Source organism: Amblyomma maculatum, chromosome 1 (assembly GCF_055883805.1).
Source record: "Amblyomma maculatum isolate TAMU_Amacu chromosome 1, ASM5588380v1, whole genome shotgun sequence".
Taxonomy (NCBI): domain Eukaryota; kingdom Metazoa; phylum Arthropoda; class Arachnida; order Ixodida; family Ixodidae; genus Amblyomma; species Amblyomma maculatum.
This window is the reverse complement of record NC_139344.1, coordinates 159,360,312-159,366,105: the sequence shown is the minus strand read 5'-3', so window position 1 is coordinate 159,366,105 and position 5,794 is coordinate 159,360,312.

Here is a 5,794-nt window from a genome sequence, read left to right as displayed (position 1 = left end):
TTCATGTGGCGATATTCATGTTGAACTAGGAAACACTAGACACATGTGTGACGTCCATATCAGTGTCTCTTTAAGGGCGCTTCATTCTTCTGAACAGAACGAGGAATATGCTTTGTTAACTACTCGTTTAGTTCCAATGCAAACTATGGTTTCGGTCCTGTTAGCATCCTATGAGTAGAATTCACGAAATTGACTTGTTTCGCCTACCTCCATAAAATTTAATTCCCTGGTTCAGATGGCCTTGGCTGCGTGCGGGGGATTCGCAATATTTAACTTTTATGATTTCTGGCCGCGTAAATGAAAGGCTTGTTGTCAGTGAACGACAAAAAGGCCGGTATGCATTAAGTAAGCTCTGCGGAACAAATGGCGTGTGCAGCGTGGATTCACGCTTAAATACAATAGAAGCGCCATTGACTGAATATATAACATGTTTTTTCGTGACATCCGTTCACCGAGAGTTTTCGCTGGCTACTACACGGAAATGATCAAAACACTGCCTATTGGCTATAGCGGACGCACCTCTGAGAGTTACGGGAATATGCGCTTCGGTCTAAAGGGTTCGTAGTTTGCGCTACGTGGCCCATAACTTCTGGACAGGGGCGTTTTTCTTCGCCCACCTTATTATCCCAGGCTCACTGCTAAACCTCTAACAATACGGCGCAAAAAAGTAGGTACTGAATAAATCCCGTTTACGGTGAACACGGGAGCGCGATGGTCGCTCTCTTCGTTGCCCGACCAACACCGACCCGGCCGCGCATCGAAGTGGAAGGCCAAGTGCAGCACCACCTGCGGGCCCCTCTCTGCACGAGTCACTTTGCTTCGATGTGCGGACGTGCCGGACGCAACGGCGCCTCGGAGACAGCGACCACTCGCTCGCGAGTTAGGCTCAGAGTGGACGTCACTGGGCGTTCGAATCTTACATAGGCGGCCATTTTCGTGAACCTGGAGCCGAACCATTTCTTGGCGGGCTTGTCCTCGCTGGACTCGACGGCTTCGATGATGGCAATTTCGCTCTCGGTTCGCTTGAACAAAATCCTGGGAAAAGGCATCTTGAGAACTGGGACTCCGAGCGACGTCTGCGGTGGGCTTCGAACGCGCAGAAGGGAAAAGGAAGAAGCTGCCTCGTGTCTCGTGGTGCTTTCTTCCTTCTCACTTCGGCGCCGTTGCCGTTTCCAGTGGTGGAAAAATATCGGAGATTCGAAGAAAAAAAAAACACAATATGCGACATGTAGCGAAAACTGGGAGTGTTCTGCACTGGGGTGCAAACGAAAGCGAAACATACAAGGACAAACAAGGTCGGATGTTTTTGTAGCCGATATTGCGAGGAAAGGAAATAATTATTTCGTTTTTGGAATGTTGCTGTTGGTCGGACAATGACCTCTTCCTTCTTTGCGCAGCTGGTCGTGAAAGAACAACATCGGACATTTTCAAAGAGGTTATTCGCTTGTCGCCGGAAGAACCCAGTTCATTAGAAAGGAGAAAGCTTGAGGTTTGTAGTGCCCAGGAGGGAGAATTTCATCTTTGAGTTCGCAGAAATATTTAGAGCTTGATGAAGGTGAGGGTGAGGAAATGAGTGTGAGCATTATTGTTACAGTTATGTCCAAATCAATATACCGCGTTGCGCAACTTATCTCTCGAATCTGCATCTGTTGTTAGCCGCAATACTCGCTGTGAGCTAATATGGTTTCACCTTCAACAATTTGCATAATTTTTGAGGAAAGGTGTGAAGCAAAAAAATACACGCTGGCTTGCGGTCATTTTCAGCAATTTTAAGGAATAAACATTGCCTCACGTATCTTTCCCTGCCCTGTTATAGCGGGATAAGCGAGCACAATGAAATGCACATATTTATTTTTTTTTTCTCGCGAGAGCTCATTCAAGAATTTTTTGAAGGAGCAGTAACAATATTATGTGAACGGATAAATGTTTTAGTAAGCATTCCCCGAAAATATATTGCGAGACTCTTTTCAGCATCAGTTACGATCAATTACACAAAGGCCGTTCTGCCGCATGTGTATTTGCTCTGAAAAACATGTGCAGGCTATTATTGTCATTTTTCTTTTACGATGACGTTATTTCGGACTGCTTATTAAAGCTGTTTCCATGCGTCCTAGCCCGGAATTTCCCTTACGCAAGGGAGACATTGTTCACTCTGTTAAACATCCCTTGAAGTGCATATTTTGCACTGCAGATAAATTCAGTTCATTTAAGGCATGTTTTATCTGCGAAGCGGGAACACTAATCGGCAACAATTTCTACCGCGTCAATACATCCACTTGCTGTATTTGCCGTTTTTCCCAAAGGAGACACATAATTCCAAACTCCCTTTACTAGTGGTCATATCAGAAGCCAGATCAAAAAAAAAGAAAACAAAACAAGTCCCAGGTAAGTCAAGGAAAAAGATAATGGAAGCTATTTTTGATGTCCTGCTTCCTTGCCAAAGGCGGAGCGGTTGTAGTTCAATTTCTAAAAGCGAATGACGGAAAACAGATTTACATCTCTCCCTCTGGCATTAAAGGTTTTCCTCTGCACGAGAAGCTAGTGCCGTCCGCACAGGTTTGTGAAATTGAAATCTAAAGCGCTGCCGCCTTCTTGAATGCTTCGAGTGCAAGTTCTGGAGCTTTTGTACGTATCTTGTTGTCTTAACGTCCCGTCCAAGGTGTCGTAAAGTGATAATGAATGCTAAAAATCTCGACCGGACAGTCACGCTGTTTGTGCATATAGCTCGAGGCGACGTAGGGCTTTGCGGTTTTCAATGGCTTCAATGACAGCGGCGCGGCATGCTTGAGTTAGGTGCCATGTTGGGAAAACATACACTAACTTGGACATGGCGAATATTATAGAGAATTGTAAAGCCAGGAAAAGCAGGTTGACAATATTACGTAGAAGAGCAAAGTACTCGCGCCGCCCGGGAGCAGGTTGAAATGTGCGTCCTCGAGGCGTTGCGTAAAAGCAACGCAAACGAGAAGCAAGAAAAAAACAAAAAACATTTTTTTTTCAAAACAACATTGCCCATTTTTAGCATATCTCGAGCTTAGAACAAATTAACTGCGATGTTATTATAGGCGGAGGACGCAGAGCCTTGTTGAAAACCCCGCTAATTATTTGTCCAGCTTTCGCACGGCGTCAGCTTGTTCCGGGTAATAGCTTCTGGTGTTTAGATACGCCGTGTTTGTAGTATTTCAAAAAAGAAAATGTTTTCCCTTTGTTACGCAGCCGCTTTCAATCTCGAAGCTCCTGAGACAAGAAGACGAGAGGTGGAAAAGAGGAAGGCGACTGGGTTGCGCCCAGAGCGCTCAAGTTGGGTCCTCGATCGTAAGCATTCAAAGGGACAAAGACGCGTTCAGGATGCGAGCGAAAATTGGGTCGCCGCATTGAATTACCGGCACAGGAACCCGCCGCAAAACTCACGGGAAGCTTTCTAAACAACTCCTTTGGACCATAGGAGTTGCGCCGGTTCCTTCGTCTCAGTATTGCATACATGCCTGGGCGAGCGTTTTAGACTTCTTTTCACATTTCGCTGCAGCAGGGCGGCGAGAAAACTCTGATCACTCGATCGATCATGCAGTTCGGGCTTGCTCTGCGGCCTGCTGCCGGCGTGGCATCTACGTACCCCGCGCTATTCTCTACGATGTCCAGAAAAATGGGGCAGCTTCTGGGTGAGGACAAAGGTTCTGTGTGCGAGTTCCAAGAGGAAAGAGAAGAGGGGAAAAAATAGAGCCTCCGTAAAGTGTCCTTTGAGTCGCGTGAGGATGCACGCCAGTCGGTGAAACTAAAATAATCGCCAGGTAACGTCCGTGACTGTATACGCTAAAAAAAGATAACATGTTTTAAATGCCTTTTTAATGCTTTGACTTAAATATAAGACACATTATAGACAGACGTGCTCTGGCCTACGCTGTACGGAGACTGATATTTTTCACTCTATCTACGGGACGTCCCCAAGAAACGAATGTAATTACTGAGCTTCAGAAACCAGCTGTGCCTCCTTTCTGCGGTTTCCATGAAGTTCACCCGGCTTAGATGCACTTAGCCCAGTTATCTTGTTTCACTTCTGTGAATTAGTTGTATCGCCGGAGATGTTTAAGACGTGGGATCATCATCTTAAATGGCTCCGCGCCTACGAGAGTCCAGGTTGGACTCTTTTATTTATTTCGAATGAGAGAGTGCGAGGAAAAGAAATAGAAATGCACGGCCAGTTCTCCCTTTTCCATAACGGCGGCGCGTATGTCATTAGGGAATGTTAGAGTGACTGAAAACGAATTGCTAGCCAAGGGAGGATATTCTTTATAATGCAACATTCTGTACGGTACAAACACGACGGACAAGCAGAAGATAATTCAAAGGACACAACGGAGCTGTCGTGTCATCTTGCCTTCTCTTTGTCTGCGTTAATTATTTGTTTTTGAGCAGTAATAGCCACAGGAGTGCCGGGTTAAGCCCTTTTTGCCAATATTGTGGGAAGTACATAGATCAAAGAAAGAAGAGAAACCAGAAGTTAATAACTCAGCGTTACAGCATAAATATTATTTGAGAGTTTACGTGGTATGAAGACCTTCCTGTTAAGAAACCCGACTTTTTTTAAGTAAAGCAGACTGTTGTGTAAAATATTAGTTGAGGTTTAACTCTGGTTAACTCTAGTTGAATTGCGATAGCAACGGCGGAACCTTCTTTTGCGGGCTACATTATTCCCCTATCACGCCCCATCAGTGTAAGGTGCTACATTATTGGGGACACGTAAGCTCATTCTTTAAGAGTATGACGCGAGGGCGTAAGCTACCAGCGAAAGCATTAGCTGCCGGTGTTGTTCTTCGTCTTCTTCGTGTTAGTCTTCTTCGTCTTCATCTGCTTCGTCTCCTTCTTATTCTTCGTCTTCATCTTCTTCGCAGCTGTTCAAGTTCAAACCTGGCCCTTCCCGGGACTACGCGACGATCCGATACCTGGCGTAGTAATGCTATCGCAATAAAAATGTTTATACTATCCGAATAACACCGCTTAATGTCATTTTCCTCACATGGCGTTTGCAACGCAAAACCAGTGGTGACGCCCACTTTATTCCTTCAAGTCCACAGCTGGCTCAGCGGCGAAATTTCGCTAGTTTATTACGGATCCCTTTAGTTTGTTTATGCTGCATAGCATATTCTCGTTCTGCGTGAACTTCATTTATATATACGTTGTTCTTTATCTCGAACTCTTCCTTGCCCGACAAATATCTGAGTAGGTTTCTTTTGCAGTATGCCGAGACTGAACTCTACGCTTGCGATGTCGGAACCTTCTCCAAAATGGTTGTGTTTTAACGTGATTACATCGAGCAGGACGCGCGAAAGATTTTGCGCATAGATGGAAGCTGATGGAAAGCGGCCTAGTATAATGTAAGGTGCGAGAGTGTCAATACACAGTTACACCAGCTTCGAGCTCTTGTTTGATCATACATCAAAATTCCGCGAGACATATACATGCATCAATTAAAGGTAACCTGGCAGGAGGTCGATCCTGCGTAGCATATAAGCCCCGCGCCATACAGGTTTCGGAATGCGACCTGGATAAATTGCTCAACGTACTTCCATGCAATAAAGAAAAAAAAAAGGCACGAGAGTGTCGCTCTTCAGCGCTCTGGGTTATTGGCGAACGCTACGACATTCCATGAAGCTATAGTAATATAATAAAAACGTTTTCATCGCTAAATCAAGCTTTTTCACTATACATTTTTTTCAACTTGGAATAGTTTTTTCTTAACTTTTTATCCTGGTCCAAACATAGTGTTCTTTGATGCATTCAGGAATATTTTTAAAAT